A 16,032-nucleotide genomic window follows, 5' to 3' on the forward strand; every position below is an offset into this window, starting at 1 on the left:
GTGGCGTTCGTTCAGGGACTACCAGGATTCCAAAATAAAGTACGACTACCGCTTCCCTGTGCCCAGTGTCTGGAGTCCAGGCTGTGAATGAGCAGGGCATCCATGCGAGCTGCTGGCCATGAGCAGATGCTCTTTGCCTCCCCTGAGGACTGCAGCCTACGGGAGGGAATTGGGGCTGTTCCATCACAGGAAGGTTTCCCCCGATGTCACCCAGCCTGGAAAACCATCACTGTATTTCAGAGTTTGGCTAGAACCCTTTGAAAGTGAAACCAACTTGTATTTGTTAGTTGGGTACAGGCTTACCCAAAGGCCAAAGACCTGATCTGACCATGTGGAGGGGGCCTTTCTGAGAGTCCCTGAGACCCAGTGCTTCCGGCATTGTGGTGGGAAGGCCCAGGCCACCTGCCTGTCTTAGCTTTTCTGTAGTGTTTACTATTTTCCCATTTCAGAACTTCTGAACGTTTGTGGTCAGGTCAAACAATTTCATTGTGACTTTGCACGTGAAGAAGTAGAAGTACTGAGAGTTTTGAGATACTCATCGAGGATGGTACAGAAAATGGATAGCAAAGACTAACATCCAGATTTTGACCATTCAGACAATCTCTGAGTAACTGCTATGTGCAAGTGGAGTGTGAGGTGTGAGAATGCAGAGGCCAAGGAAGCGTGGTGAGTGACCTGGCTGATGCAGAGGGCGGGCCTGCCTGTCACTGACCACTGGGAAGGTGTGGGGACTTTGAGATGGGACAGGGCCTTGAGAAAGCCATTAGCTGTGTCTGTGTAGGTTGGGGCAGGAGGCTTCAAAGAGGTGATTGTTGCAGATTCTGAACTTTGGGGCCCAGCGAAGGCAAGGGTACTTGTCCCTCTCTGCAGGAGAAATGTCATGTAGCATACAGGGTCCCTCTGGGGCACTCTCTTCTCTTTGCTAGCTTTTGTGCATGTGATGGGAAAAGTGGAAACTGATTCTTCCCATCCCCCCCCCCCCCCCCCCGTAGTGATTTGAGAAAGAGAGAAACATTGACCTGTTGTTCCACTCATCTGTGCATTAATTGGCTGACCCTTTCATGTGCCCTGATTGGGGACCAAACCTGCAACCTTGGTGTTTCCAGATGACATTCCAACCAACTACCCGGCCAGGGCCAGTGATCCATTTTTTTTTTTCTTAGACAAATGCTGGCTTGATTGTGAACTAGTCACAGAATCACAGAGCATTTGAGCAAACCATTTAACTGCATCAAGTCCAGTGCCCTAATTTCACAGAAAGTAAACCTGAGGACCAGGAGACACTCCGAGTCAGAGGAGGTCTGTGCCAACTGGAAACTGGGACCAGCCCCTCTTTGTCTGCAATCACTTTGTCTCCGCTGCTGCTACTGCTGCTGCTGGCCAGGTCCCCGCTGGGTTCACTGATGTTTGTTTGCAGAATGAGGCCAACTAGCATGGCCACATCACTGGTTTCCATATTTGGATTTTGAGCTACAAAGTACTTCCTCTAATTCCTCTTATTCTCAGATCATCAAAAGATTTTATGACCTTTGGATCTTTTGCAACCTTTCCCTTGAGTTTGGTGCAGTCAGCCTGGGTTCCTATATCAATCCTACCATTTATTAGTTGTATAACTTTGAGCAAGTAATTTGTGTCTCAATGTCCTTATCTATAAAATGCAGGGATGATGGTAATAGTACTAGGGGCAAGTTGCTTATGCCTCAGTGTCCTTATCTGTAAAATACGGATAATAACAATAATAGTACCTGCCTGGCACAGTTGTAAGGATTAAACAGATTAATATATAGAAGCACTACAATAGTACTGTACATATAGTAAGTACTAAAATTAGTAGTAGTACCTTTTGGGTTTATTTGATACTAGAGGCCCGGTGCACGACATTTGTGCAGTGGGGGTGGGGGGTGGGATGGGGTCCCTTAGCCTGGCCTGCACCCTCTCACAGTCCAGGACCCCTTGGGGGATGTACGCCTGCCGGCTGAGGCCCACTCCCTGCTCCTGAGTTGAACGTCTGCCCCCTGGTCGTCAGTGCACATCATAGTGACTGGTCATTCTGCTGTTTGGTCGATTTGCATATTAGCCTTTTATTATAGAGGATATTAGGAAGGTAAGTGTGGATTAGTTATAGTGAGAGATTTATCTATGTTATTCTATGGAGTCAGAGAGGTATGTAGAAGGCCTGCCCCTTAGCATGTCAGCTAATTCCCAAGTCAATGGATGAGCTGCTACATTCCACTCACTTCTCAGGCAGTGTTGACTGTCTATACCAGGAGCTGTGAATTCAAATGCTGTGGGGGCAGAGGAGGAAATGTAAAAGACTCAGGAAGCTAGCTATGTGCTTGTTAGGCAGTAAGAAATTGCTCTTCACTTGTAAATAAAGGACAATTTTTCTTTAAAACAGGAGGTTTTTTCAGGTTGCCTTTTAGTTTGTCACTTTTAATAGCAGCATAGGAACAGAGATGTTTTTCTTTCAATAAAACAAGTGGTTGTGAAGGTACAAAAATACATGGTTACTAAAAAAAAAAAAAATTGAGGAACTGATATAGAAACCATTTTAGGGACAGCAGGAAGGATGGGGACTGTGATGAGCTGAAGAGTCCATGCTCAGTCTAAGGAGGTGGTGACTACCCTTTTCTAGCTTGTTGTTACCACACAAGGCTAAGGACCCCATGTTGTCAGCCCTTCGGTTTTTCTAAAGAAGCCCCCAATCTGGATTTTTATATGGAAGTTCCTGGTTTCAAATACAGATTCAGAACCTAGCTTTGAATCCAGGCCTCAGACGACCAGTTTGCAAGCTCCATATGCCAATGTCGTATTCAGAGATTTCAGCCGCAGTTGTGAGTCTTGCTCACTGTGCAAAATTGTAGAGAAATAGTCTCTATACTTTAAAAAGGAATTCTGTTACTTATTGGGAAAGTGTAGACTTCTGATTTCATTCTTCTTCTTTTTTAAATATATTTTATTGATTTTTTACAGAGAGGAAGGGAGAGAGATAGAGAGACAGAAACATCGATGAGAGAAACATCGATCAGCTGCCTCCTGCACATCTCCCACCGGGGATATGCCCGCAACCAAGGTACATGCCCTTGACCGGAATCGAACCCGGGACCTTTCAGTCCGCAGGCCAACGCTCTATCCACTGAACCAAACCGGTTTCGGCCATTCTTTTTTTTTCAATTGTGAAAATAAGTATTCATTTATTAAAAACAAACTTCAGAAAAACATATCTATTAAAACATGATTAATTTTGACAACAGCGGTCAGTGAGCAAAAATAAAAAATGTGATGAGGAAGCAAGAATTACTGTTACTAAGTAATATTATACCCACCTCGTCATTTATACCCCTGTTATCTTGAAAAATATAAAGGTAGCTCTAAGAACTTTAGACATAGCTCTAGGTTTATGGCATGATTTGCCTTTCATGTTTTATTGATTTCCAGAGGGTACTATTTTATGATACCAAATCAAATGCGTAGTGTAAGAAATTTCTTCTCTTTTAATGTAGTCTATGAAATCTTCCTACTTGAAACCCTCAGGGATCAAATTACCCTTACATTTTTCTAAGGAGAAGACAGCCATCAAAATTTTTCAACATTGGCCCCCATTCTTAAAAAGAATATAGGTGTGGTTTAATAAATACTAATTTTTTTTAATGTGCAGAAATCCAACTCTGCTTTTTAAATCAAATAAAAGGAACAAAAATATGACACCATCCCAAAAAATCTAATATCAATAAAAATGGCAGCAGTACAAAAATCTAAGCAAACCTCAAATACAGCAGATTTGTTGTATACAACATGCAATGATTTCTTTTTAACGAGAACAAGAAGCTTAACAGCAGGTAAAAGAAACCAAACAACTGCACTATATTGAATACTAAGGTAAGTAACCATAGTTATCTCATAAATATTCCAATATCATAACTAGTTACTTTTGCATAACTAAATGTAACCCTCATTTTTAATTAAATGCCTATTCAACAAAGCTAACTGGAGCAAATACATTTATGCAAATTTACATCCTAGGATACCAGAGTAAACAGTAGACATTAGCCAAGGATGAATAAAAAAGTTCTATTTTTTTTTCATCATCTGTGTCATCAGGTGGCAAAGGATGTACTTTTCTTTTTCCTTTTCCTAAACCACTGCTTCCTGCCTCTTCAGGAATCCGATTCTTTATCAGAATCTTTAGGGGACAGTCTGAAGAACTCTCCAATTTCTTTTTGCCTTTTGGAAGTTGGGCGCACACAAACTGGATTCCCTCTTGCATACTTATTTTCAGCTTTCCTCCAGGAAGGTGAAGTGAAGTTAGTGGCAGAGGTGAGGAACCAAGCACTTTCCTGGGGGCTCGGGCAGCCACCACTTTTCTGTAGGTGCCCAGGAAACTGTCTGCTCTAGTCCGCACCATGTTCAGACACGAGAAGATGAGAGCTACCCACTGACTTTCCCACGGAGGGTGTCTCAGTGGACAAGAACGAGAAAACTAACCTCCCGGGCACAGTTTATACTCCTGATTTCATTCTTTTTTTTTTTTTTAAATATATTTTATTGATTTTTTACAGAGAGGAAGGGAGAGAGATAGAGAGACAGAAACATCGATGAGAGAAACATCGATCAGCTGCCTCCTGCACATCTCCTACTGGGGATGTGCCCGCAACCCAGGTACATGCCCTTGACCGGAATCGAACCTGGGACCTTTCAGTCCACAGGCTGACGCTCTATCCACTGAGCCAAACCGGTTTCGGCTGATTTCATTCTTAAAACATTCTTTTGAATAAATAAAAACCACTGCTGCCTTAATTCAGATGATTGTATGAAAGTCTTTGGGAGGTTCTCTGATTTCCTTTAACTTAAGCTCTGTTGTCATCTGTGGTAAGTTATAATTATCAATGACATAGAGCATGAATGTATGTCATTGATAATAGGAATAGATTCTTTGGGAGGAAACTTTCAAATCAAGAAAACAAGGAAGAGCGGCATGGATGTCCCAATTTATCACCATCTTCGTGAAGAGCTGTGCTGGACTATGGTGCTCTGTTGAATAGGCAGTGTTGGCATAATCAGATGGTTTTCAGAGTCTGGGATTAGGTGTCAGCTTTAGAGAGTAGTTGTTTGGTAAAGCCATCCATGTAGCATGTAAGGACCTTCAAGAACCAAGAGAAGCTGGGCTTTAATAAACTCTGGATAAAAGAGTCCCCTTCCCAGCTGGCTAGTTGTCCAGGCAACCCTGAGTGGTACCCAGGGCCACTTTTGGACACTCCTTCTTGTTGCACCTTAATAGATTTGTAGTTGTATGTTCTTCCAAAATAGAAGCAGATAATGGTGGATGGAAAAATTGAACCTTGGGCTAATAGAGAATTATTTCTTCTAATTTGTCTCCAACTATGCTAACCTCTTTCAGTTTTCAAAGCATGCTAACTACAGATGATTGATCTAATGATCTATCTCTATCACCTCCCCTATAGAATTTTGTCTCTTAAGTCAGTGTAGCCTTAGTCTGCAGGATCAGGAATGCTTTCAACTGTACTCAGTAGAATATCCAACAGCAGCTTCAGCAACAAAGGCCTTCAATTAGGTCATATAACAAGAAATCTAAGACAGACATTTTCAGGGATCATGCAGCAGACCAGTGATATCATCAACCACTCAGCCTTTCCCCCAACCCCTCTTTCTCTTTTTTTCCATCCTTAGCAGAAAAGATCTTTAGAGTTCATTTCTTATAGTCACCAGAAGCAGATAATGGTGGATGGAAAAATTGAACCTTGGGCTAATAGAGAATTACTTCTTCTAATTTGTCTCCAACTATGCTGACCTCTTTCAGTCTTCAAAGCATGCTAACTACAGATGATTGATCTATTGATCTATCTCTATCACCTCCCCTATAGAATTTTGTCTGCACCCTAAATATCACAGTTTTATATAATCATGTTTAAGGCAGAAACACAGGGCAGTGTTTTTGTCAACTGTCTTTATCAGGGAGTAGATAGATTCCTTCTCAGAGGCTTTTCTCTTCAATCATCAGTTCACTTTCCTTTCCATCTCTTAAGTCTGAGCCATAGCCTCACTCCTAATTGCTTTGTTTGGCTTAGACTGATCAGAGTTCATGCACCAGGACTATATATAGTAGGTAGTTACCGGCCCTCATTAGATTGAATCCTGAACAATATCAGGGTTCTATAAACTGAGCAAGGAGAGGAGCGTTGTTACTGGGTTGGTCAGCAATGGCCCCACCCCTGTCTCCTTCTTTTTTCCAGTGCATTGTCCATCACTCTTGTTTTCCCGGAGCAGCAGTGAGTTTTGTTCTTCACTTCCAGATCATGATATGAGTCATCACATTCAGGCTACCATAAAAATGATGAATAACTGAACACCACTGATCTCAAATGTATTTAACTACTTACTGCTGGGACATGCTCAGAATTGATTATACTTCTTGGTCTAATGCTAATTTGAATAATACCACTTCATATATATATTTTTTTAGGATAGGAAATAATTCACTGGAGTAGAGAATAGGAATTTTAGACAGTGGTCATGGTTCTCTTCTCTGGAGCCCTAACTCCTTCTCTCTGATACCCCTTTGGACACTTGAAACAATTACCATAGCTTCGCAAGTCTCCTTTACTTTTAATTCCCTTTCTTTCCCTCTTGTATATAATGAAACTTGATTATTCCTCAGTACCTCAGCCCTTCCACTTCTCTGAAGGATTTCCAGACCTCCTTCTACCAAGAGTTGGTGGTCCTCTCTACCGTGTCCTCACAGCACTTTGTACATTTTTCATGTACATGTCAATTGTGAGTTATGTAAAGGAAGGGCCCTTATCTTATCCATAATGTGCCCCCGAAGCCTTGCATAATGCTTAGCATCTCAGCCTGGAGAGACACTAGTCTGATCCATTATAAGGTCATTACTCAATTACCAGAATTAACAAGATGAAAAAGCAGCTACCATGCCTTGGTGAGAGTTACATCTTGCCAGAGTAATTGAGTTTTGTTCTATGATAATATGAAAAACTGTAACAAGAAAGAATTGTTAGGGTGACTGTGTGTTGAATGAATGACCCACTTTATCTTGATTTCAGTAAAGTCCTTAATGCTTTCACAAATAGCTTCCTCAGTGATCATCTAGGGCAGGGGTGGAGAATGTCCAACCCATGGGTCGTTTGAGGCCCATGAAATCATTTGGTCTGCCCTGCCAAGGCGTTAGGGGTGAATTAATTAAATATTTGACTAAATATAGCAGACTAATTTTTTTAAAAAAAATCTCAGCTCTATCTTTAAAAAAAAGAAAAAAAAAAGATGGAGCCCTAGCTGGTTTGGCTCAGTGGAGAGAGCGTTGGCTTGCGGACTGAAGGGTCCCAGGTTCGATTCCGGTCAGAGGCACATGCCTGGGTTGCGGGCTTGATTCCTAGTGGGGGGCGTGCAGGAGCAGCTGATCAATGATTCTCTCTCATCATTGATGTTTCTATCCCTCCCTTCCTCTCTCTGAAATCAATAAAGATATATATTTTAAAAAATATGATAGAGAGGAAGGGGAAAGGGACAGAGAGATAGAAACATCATCAATCGGCTGCCTCCTGCACGCCCCCTACTGGGGATTGAGCCCATAGGAATTGAACCTGTGACCTCTTGGTCAACCGCTTAGCCACACCAGCCAGGCTAGCAGGCTTATTTTTAAGTTGATAATTTTGTATGGCCCACGAATGATGTTATAAATATCCAAATGGCCTTTGGCAGAAAAAAATTCACTGCCCCTGCTCTAGGGAAAGCATTGTCCCAATTATACGGTTTAAATGAATGAGGAAGTAGTAGGACATTAATTATCAAAGAAAGGCATCTATGATTAATAGTTAATAGATGTGATTCATTAGTATAATGCCATTGCAAAAAAAAAAAAAAGTGGGGAAGAGCCCACATGCTTCTGGAAGTTAGCTAGTCATTAAGTTTTGGTCACCATAGTTCTTCAAAGAGATGGAGAAGTGTGTGAGGATTCAGAGATGAACGCCAAAGGTAATTAAAGTAGTGGAAACAGGTCCTGTGAGGAAAGGTTGTGTAATTAAAGGAAGAAAAGGCCAAGGGACTCACATTTGATTACTAATTTTATGTATTCTTTATATCCACAAAAAATAAGCATGAAGAAATTAGCTTAAATAGGTAAGCTATGGTTGGCTATGAAGAAAAATATTCTAACTAATTGGATTAAAAAATGCAAATCTGACCAGGCTATTCTCTAGTTAAAAAAACAAACAACAACCCTTAATTGACTTCCCATTGTTTCTAGGTCAGCGTCTACTTTTTTTTTTTTTTAATGAAGCATATAATTCATTTATTTATTTATTTTTAAATATATTTTTATTGATTTCAAAGAGGAAGGGAGAGGGAGAGAGAGAAACATCAATGGTGATAGAGAATCATTGATCGGCTGCCTCCTGCATGCCCCACACTGGGGATCGATCCCGCCCTTGACCAGAATGGAATCGAACCCGGGACCCTTGAGTCCGTAGGCCAACACTTTATCCACTGAGCCAAACCGGCTAGGGCTGAAGCATATAATTTAGTAGTTAGCTGATTTTTAACAAATCAAGGTTCAAGTGATTTTTTTTTTTTTAAAGCAAGATAACATGTAACAATGATTTGGGCATTTTAACTTGTTGGGATATGAAATACTGAATGATACAGAAATAATGTTGTCATCAAAAATAGATGGAGATAAATAGGAAAAGATGAAAAAGAGGGGGAAATAAACAGAGTCCAAAATTGCTTATGTTGTGGCCCAAATGTGCTTCCTGTGTTTTGTTGAGACACAGCTTGAATCCCAGACAGACTCAGCTTCCATCATGAAGTGGATGAGCCACAGTGTATGATAGTGTTCTGTCTTATGAACAGCTCAATACGAGGTTGAATAAGTAAATCCACATTTGTATGTTTTAGGATTAAATAAAATGTTTAAGATATGTATGTGTGTTTTTAAAGATACCTATTCCTGTACGCTTTGAGGATAATTTTTTCAACGTTTAATCTAGAATGATTTCAAACATACAGTTGTAAGAATAGTACAAAGAATATCCATTTGCCTTTACCTAGATTTACCTGTTGTTAACATTTTACCCCATTTGTGTGCTTGTGCACGCACACACACACTCTCTCTCTACACACACAAACACACACACACACACACACACACACACACATACTCGCACACAATTTTTGTTCTACCCACTTGAGAATAAACTGCACACATCATGGACCTTTACTTATAAATCTTTCAGGGTATGTTCTTTCAGAATAAGAATATGGTCTTACAGGACCACAGGGGACTTCAGTAAATTTAATACAGTTACGGTATTTTAATCTACCATCCATCTTCCAGCTGTTCCCATTGACCAATAATCTCCTTTACAGGTGTTTTCTTCTCCTGTAGTACAGGATCCAGCCAAAGCCTGTGTCTTTCAAAATGGCATCTGAGGCCGTCCACAAACAAAACTGCGGGGTTACCTCTTTCCAGGTGCAAGCTCCTCCCCTTGCCCCCCACCTCAGGGTCACGCCCCTGTGCCTTCGTTTCTGCTCCTTGGAGTGCTAGAACCCCGTTCTTTACACAGTACCTACTTTTCTTTTTCTTTCAATAATCAGACATTTATGACGACTCTCCTTACTACCCTCCTGGAAGTCAGGGGGCTTTCTCCTTTCTCCCTCCCCACATCTGGGACCCTAGGTGTACTTGACATATCTTAGTGCACATTCATGAATACATATCTGCCCCGCCTCCCCCCAGTCACCCTTATCCCCTTCTATGAGACTCTAAGATCTTTAAGAAAGTAAACCATATTGTATTGGTCTTTGTATCCCCAGATGTTATCATGGGGTCTGTCACACACGAGGTGCTTTATAAATATTTATTTATCAGCGATGGAATATGTCACTGTAAAGAGCTGCTGAAGGAAGTTGTAGGAGTCTGATCCTAAAGAGCTTCCAAAGAAAGGAAAATGCCCTCTAGCCACGGGCCTTAATGGTTCGCGCAGTGGTTGGCAAACTGCGGCTCGCGAGCCACATGCGGCTCTTGGCCCCTTGAGTGTGGCTCTTCCACAAAATACCACGTGCGGGCGCACATGTACAGTGCGATTGAAACTTTGTGGCCTATGCGCAGAAGTCGGTATTTTGTGGAAGAGCCACACTCAAGGGGCCAAATAGTCGCATGTGGCTCGCGAGCCGCAGTTTGCCGACCACTGTTCTAGGGGGAAGGGGAAGGAGTCTGGGCTGGGAAGATTGGTCTCTTCCAATTAAATGGTAGAGTATGGCGAAATCAGACCTAACCTTTACATTTCTTAAGTTTTCTCAAGGTCATGCACAGCCTTCACAAGAACATGGACTGGATTTACTTTATAATTTTTAACTAATTTTAGACTTCCAGAAACATTACAAAAATAGGACAGAGAGTTCCTAGAAACCCTTCACCTAGCTTCCCTTAATAATAAATATCTTCGAGCAATCAAGATTTATCTATAAGACTGCGAACAAAGACTACTAGGGGGTGCACCAAGGAAGCATAACAAAATGCGGAGACAAAGAAACAGGACAAAATTGTCAATGGAAGATATAGAGTTCAGAACCACACTTTTAAGGTCTCTCAAGAACTGTTTAGAAGCTGCTGATAAACTTAATGAGATCTACACGAAAACTAATAAGACCCTCGATCTTATATTGGGGAACCAACTAGAAATTAAGCACACACGGACTGAAATAACGAATATTATACAGACGCCTGACAGCAGACCAGAGGAGCGCAAGAATCAAGTCAATGATTTGAAATGCGAGGAAGCAAAAAACATCCAACCGGAAAAGCAAAATGAAAAAAGAATCCAAAAATGCGAGGATAGTGTAAGGAGCCTCTGGGACAGCTTCAAGCGTACCAACATCAGAATTATAGGGGTGCCAGAAGATGAGAGAGACCAAAATATTGAAAACCTATTTGAAGAAATAATGACAGAAAACTTCCCCCACCTGGTGAAAGAAATGGACTTACAGGTCCAAGAAGCGCGGAGAACCCCAAACAAAAGGAATCCAAAGAGGACCACACCAAGACACATCATCATTAAAATGCCAAGAGCAAAAGACAAAGAGAGAATCTTAAAAACAGCAAGAGAAAGAAACTCAGTTACCTACAAGGGAATACCCATACGACTGTCAGCTGATTTCTCAACAGAAACTTTGCAGGCCAGAAGGGAGTGGCAAGAAATATTCAAAGTGATGAATACCAAGAACCTACAACCAAGATTACTTTATCCAGCAAAGCTATCATTCAGAATTGAAGGTCAGATAAAGAGCTTCACAGATAAGGAAAAGCTAAAGGAGTTCATCACCACCAAACCAGGATTATATGAAATGCTGAAAGGTATCCTTTAAGAAGAGGAAGAGGAAGAAAAAGGTAAAGATACAAATTATGAACAACAAATATGCATCTATCAACAAGTGAATCTAAGAATCAAGTGAATAAATAATCTGATGAACAGAATAAACTGTTGATTATAATAGAATCAGGGACATAGAAAGGGAATGGACGGACTATTCTTGGGGGGAAAAAGGGGTGTGGGAGATGTGGGAAGAGACTGGACAAAAATCGTGCACCTATGGATGAGGACAGTGGGTGGGGAGTGAGGGCGGAGGGTAAGGCGGGAACTGGGAGGAGGGGAGTTATGGGGGGGAAAAAAGGAACAAATGTAATAATCTGAACAATAAAGATTTAATTAAAAAAAAAAAAGAAAACGGAAAAAAAAAATAATAATAAATATCTTCTATAGCCATAGAATGATGATCAAAACCAGGAAGGTGGATTTGGCACAAGGCTACTAACTACAGACCTTATTCAAATTTCCCCAACTTTTCCACTAATGTCTTTTTTTTTCTGTTTCAGGGTCCTATCCATGATCTCATGTTGCATTTAGTTGTCGTGTCTCCTTAATTGTCTTCTATCTGTGACAGTTCCTCAGTCTGTCTTTGCCTTTGTGATCTTGACACTTTTGAAGAGTATTGGTCTGTCTTTTGTAGAATGTCCCTCATTTTGGGTTTGCCTGGTGTTTTCTCATGGATAGATTGAGATTCTGCATTATTTACAAGAATACCACTGTGATACTGTGACGTTGTGCCTGCTCTGAGCATCATGTCCAGGGTACATGAAGACATATGTCTTATTAATGGTGATGTTGAACTTGATCACTTGGATAAGGAGGTTTCTGCCAAATTTTTCCCTATAGGGTTATCATCCTTTTCTTTGACGTTAATAAATATCTTAGAGATGCTTTGAAACTATGCAGATAATCCTGTTTCTCTTCAGACTGTTATCCACTAATATATGCATTCATCAGAGAACCTTGTTTGTAACAAATTTTACTGTTATGTTTGTCTAAGTGAATTTCTTAGTGATTGGAAAGAATTCTTCTGGAAGAAGGAGCTGCAGACTGGATTTGGATTTAGATGCAGAATGTCACATACTTCTAATCAATATCTTCTGCTCTTTTGATTCTTCAGATAATTAATTTAATAAAATGTATTTAATGTTCTTATTCATGTATTTACATTTTATTAATGTTTATGTAAAGGCATTATAATCACATATGTTATTATTGTATTGTATTTTCTTTATTATAAGCAAACTGAATGACTTTCAATTTTATAAATGAAAAAATCAATGGCATTAGGAAAACAGAACTAAAAAACATTTTTATTAAGAAAAAAAAAAAAAAAACCTGCCCAGGACTGCCCAGCCAGCTTAGTGGTTGAGCATCGACCTATGAACAAGGACAGTGATGGCGAACCTTTTGAGCTCGGCGTGTCAGCATTTTGAAAAACCCTAACTTAACTCTGGTGCCGTGTCACATATAGAAATTTTTGATATTTGCAACCATAGTAAAACAAAGATTTATATTTTTGATATTTATTTTATATATTTAAATGCCATTTAACAAAGAAAAATCAACCAAAAAAATGAGTTCGCCTGTCACCTCTGACACGCGTGTCATAGGTTCGCCATCACTGAACTAGGAGGTCACGGTTTGATTCCCAGTGAGGGCACATGCCCAGGTTGCAGGCTACTGAGGTGTGTAGGAGGCAGCCGATCAGTGATTCTCTGTCATCATTGATGTTTCAATCCTCTCTCCCTCTCCTTTCCTCTCTGAAATTAATAAAAAATATATATTTTTAAAAAAGAAAAGCCCTTAAAATACATACATACATACATACATACATACACAAATAAATACATTTCTTTTTTACAAAGGGGTATACAGAATTCAAATGGCAGCAAAAATAATTTAGGTGAAATACTAGGAAAAGCTTCTTAATATTAAGGACTTTGTTTTTTTTTGTTTTTGTTTTTTTTAATTAAATCTTTATTGTTCAGATTATTACATTTGTTCCTTTTTTTCCCCCCCATAACTCCCCTCCTCCCAGTTCCCGCCCCACCCTCCGCCCTCACTCCCCACCCACTGTCCTCATCCATAGGTGCACAATTTTTGTCCAGTCTCTTCCCGAATCTCCCACACTCCTTTCCCCCCCAAGAATAGTCAGTCCATTCCCTTTCTATGTCCCTGATTCTATTATAATCACCAGTTCATTCTGTTCATCAGATTATTTATTCACTTGATTCTTAGATTCACTTGTTGATAGATGCATATTTGTTGTTCATAATTTGTATCTTTACCTTTTTCTTCCCCTTCCTCTTCTTAAAGGATACCTTTCAGCATTTCATATAATCCTGGTTTGGTGGTGATGAACTCCTTTAGCTTTTCCTTATCTGTGAAGCTCTTTATCTGACCTTCAATTCTGAATGATAGCTTTGCTGGATAAAGTAATCTTGGTTGTAGGTTCTTGGTATTCATCACTTTGAATATTTCTTGCCATTCCCTTCTGGCCTGCAAAGTTTCTGTTGAGAAATCAGCTGACAGTCGTATGGGTATTCCCTTGTAGGTAACTGAGTTTCTTTCTCTTGCTGTTTTTAAGATTCTCTCTTTGTCTTTTGCTCTTGGCATTTTAATGATGATGTGTCTTGGTGTGGTCCTCTTTGGATTCCTTTTGTTTGGGGCTCTCCACGCTTCTTGGACCTGTAAGTCCATTTCTTTCACCAGGTGGGGGAAGTTTTCTGTCATTATTTCTTCAAATAGGTTTTCAATATTTTGGTCTCTCTCATCTTCTGGCACCCCTATAATTCTGATGTTGGTACGCTTGAAGCTGTCCCAGAGGCTCCTTACACTATCCTCGCATTTTTCGATTCTTTTTTCATTTTGCTTTTCCCGTTGGGTGTTTTTTGCTTCCTCGCATTTCAAATCATTGACTTGATTCTTGTGCTCCTCTGGTCTGCTGTCGGGAGTCTGTATAATATTCGTTATTTCAGTCCGTGTATGTTTAATTTCTAGTTGGTTCCCCAATATAAGATCGAGGGTCTTATTAGTTTTCGTGTAGATCTCATTAAGTTTATCGGCAGCTTCTAAACAGTTCTTGAGAGACCTTAAAAGTGTGGTTCTGAACTCTATATCTTCCATTGACAATTTTGTCCTGTTTCTTTGTCTCCGCATTTTGTTATGCTTCCTTGGTGCACCCCCTAGTGGTCTTTGTTTGCAGTCTTATAGTTAAATCTTGATTGTTGTAGCTAATCCCAGGGAGGGTTTGACCTCCAGGCCAAGTGGCTATGAGAATCAGCTGTGTCAGCAGTGAGAGAACTTCTGTCCTCTAGGGAGGTGCTAATCTAGCCTTTGCCTGAGGCTGTCCGGCAAATGCCTCTGTGCAGGGCTTGGGCAGGGCGGGTCGCACAGGATCAACAGGGTGGGCCGGAGAGAGCAGTTATGGCGGCTCTCAGTCCTGTCCCCAGGGGCTCTGCCTCTCTGAGTCCCAGCACCCGCTGCAAAGCTGGGAGAGAAAGCTGCACTCGCTCTGACCGAAGCCAGACAGTCCCGCTTCTCCCGTTTGAGTCTGGGTCCCTAAAGACTCGCCCGGATCTGGAGCTCAGAGTCTGCGATTCCCTCCCGATTGAAAACACCAACCTCGCCCTCCACCGCCAGCCCGCTCCGTGCACTCCGCACCTCAGAATTTGACTTCAGCACTGCGCCTCCTCTGAGTGTCCGTGTGCGTTTCTCTTTCCTCCTAGTTGTAGGACTTCCACTCAGCCAGCGTTCCTGTGGTTCTGGGTGATGTCCCTTCCGTTTTTTGGTTTCACTTTTGAAGTAGTTGTTCAAAGCAGCAAACTCCGGCGTTAACCTATGCCGCCATCTTGGTTCTCCAAAAAATATATTTTTAAAGATAAATAAGTAAATAAAAATCTGAATGATGTTAAAAGGGCACAGCCTCCATAAAAAATCACTAGCTTCTTGTTTAGCTTCTGAATGTCTAGTAGTAAAAATAATACTTTTTTGCCTAGCCGCAAGCACATCATGGAGTACAAGCATGCTCTCTATCGGAAGAACTTCAGGTTTAGCCTTTCTTGGTTTTGTGTGTTTGCATTGTTAGCTGTAGCAGTTACAGAACACGGTGTATGTAGCATGAGCTCGGCAGCTTTCCTGGACCGTAGCCATCGTGCAGGGTTTGCCCACAGTGGTTAGTCAACAGAAAAGCTTCGAACTGCAGATTCATTTTTGAGGCAGTGACCAATTCACTTTCCAAAAATGCTATCTTTAGCTTTACAAAGACTTGGAAAAGACCATTAGTGAGATTACAGCTTGGCAAACTTTTTTCTGTAAAGGGTCAGAAAATAAATACTTTTGGCTAAACAGGCCAGTCAGCCTTTGTCACAACTACTCAACTCTGCTGTTGTAGTATGAAAGCAACCATAGACTATGCAAGGGAATGGGCAGGACTGTGTTTCAGTAAAACTTTATTTAGAAGAACAGGTGGCAGGTGCAGGGTGGTGGGGGTCAATGGGAAAAAAGGGGGGACATCTGTAATACTTTCGACAATAAAGATAAATTAAAAAAAAAAAAAAAGAAAGAACAGGTGGCGGGCTGGCGGGGGAGAATTATAGTCTGCTGATTCCTGATTTAGGCTATAAAAATA

The 16,032-nt window shown here is 40.9% G+C and overlaps 1 protein-coding gene and 1 pseudogene across 2 annotated transcripts in view; one reads left to right on the forward strand and one right to left on the reverse strand.

Annotated features, from left to right (window-relative positions):
* The window catches only part of LOC132237228 (uncharacterized), a 28,534-nt gene that overhangs the window by 12,174 nt on the left and 328 nt on the right, over positions 1-16,032 (forward strand). The window lies entirely within an intron of this gene.
* Positions 3,873-4,497, reverse strand: LOC132236525 (PCNA-associated factor-like; annotated as a pseudogene).

The sequence above is a fragment of the Myotis daubentonii genome, chromosome 6, assembly GCF_963259705.1.
Source record: "Myotis daubentonii chromosome 6, mMyoDau2.1, whole genome shotgun sequence".
NCBI lineage: Eukaryota > Metazoa > Chordata > Mammalia > Chiroptera > Vespertilionidae > Myotis > Myotis daubentonii.